A 1518-nucleotide genomic window follows, 5' to 3' on the forward strand; every position below is an offset into this window, starting at 1 on the left:
CTTTCATCATTCCCTTACGGTACTATCTCTATCGCTCCAATTAAAATTTCTATCTCCTATACTTTTATTATTTAACTAAATGTTTTACTTTTATATGTCTGTGATACTTAAGTTTGGGGTTAGTTGGCTAGCTTTTGTTCAGAGTGGTCATAAGTAATGAAATCTTCTGGGTGTAGGCCAGACGCTTTTAGTTAAGCTACACTTTGAATTAATCCAAGCACACCTTCCGGTATGCTTACCTTGTTACGACTTGTCTCCTCTTGTGTCTTAAGTTAAGTTAATATGGTTATGGTTGTGTCTTATTACTTGAGGAGGGTGACGGGCGGTGTGTGCGTGCTTCATGGCCCTATTCAATTAAGCTCTCTATTCTTAATTTACTACTAAATCCTCCTTCAGTTTTTAATTTCATAAAAACGTTCGTGGAATGTTCTTGGGTAGAAAATGTAGCCCATTTCTTCCCACCCCATAAGTTACACCTTGACCTAACTTTTTTATGTAAAATGATTGTGCTTACTATTCTACCTTTTGAGGGTTTTGCTGAAGATGGCGGTATATAGACTGAAATTAGCAAAGGGTGGTGAGGTTTATCGGGGTTTATCAGTTATAGAACAGGCTCCTCTAGAGGGATATAAAAGCACCGCCAAGTCCTTTGAGTTTTAAGCTATTGCTAGTAGTCCTCTGGCGAATTATTTTGTTGTAAAATTATCTATGTTTAGGGCTAAGCATAGTGGGGTATCTAATCCCAGTTTGGGTCTTAGCTATCGTGTAGTCAGATTATTATAAAGTCACTTTCGTGGTCTATTTATGGTAACTGGTAGCTTTTTACGGCTTAGTAAGGTTTTAACTTTAGTGCAAAGGTATCTTAAACACGCTTTACGCCGTGGGCCTATTAGTTTGGGTTAATCGTATGACCGCGGTGGCTGGCACGAAATTTACAACCCTTTTTAGTATGGCTTAGTCAAACTTTCGTTTATGGCTTAATTTTTATCACTGCTGTATCCGTGGGGTGTGGCTTAGCAAGGTGTTATGAGCTACTTAAGAGTGTGCTTGATACCTGCTCCTTTAGATCACTGCTGATTTTAAGGGCATTCTCACTGGGGCGTGGAGACTTGCATGTGTAAGTCTACTAAGAACTAATAGGAAGGCTAGGACCAAACCTTTGTGTTTATGGAGTCGTGCGACTCATCTTGGCATTTTCAGTGCCTTGCTTTATTAATTAAGCTACATTAACTTATACTGAAATTGTAGTGTGTATAATAAATAAAATACATAGTAAATATGAGAGGAAAAAAAAAGGGGATGCTATCTATAGATAGACCACGAGATCGAATGCGTGTAAGACTGTTGTGTTAAGTTAACTAGAGTAGCAATACATTTGTATACAATTTAAATAAAGCTTGTGAGTATTGTATGCACTTAGTCCTGTTTTTGGGGTTTGGCAGGACATAAATAAGTGTATAATAGATGACATGAGTTTATGGGGGGTAAGGGGGGTTTGTATAAGTTAACTTAATGTCT

General features: G+C 37.7%; 1 pseudogene; it reads right to left on the reverse strand.

The window, feature by feature from the left end:
• Window positions 1-206: 206 nt before the first annotated feature.
• LOC144309931 (18S ribosomal RNA) lies at window positions 207-1162 on the reverse strand (annotated as a pseudogene).
• Between the last annotated feature and the right edge of the window lie 356 nt (window positions 1163-1518).

Source organism: Canis aureus, unplaced genomic scaffold (genome assembly GCF_053574225.1).
Source record: "Canis aureus isolate CA01 unplaced genomic scaffold, VMU_Caureus_v.1.0 ptg000262l_RagTag, whole genome shotgun sequence".
In the NCBI taxonomy this organism is placed as follows: domain Eukaryota; kingdom Metazoa; phylum Chordata; class Mammalia; order Carnivora; family Canidae; genus Canis; species Canis aureus.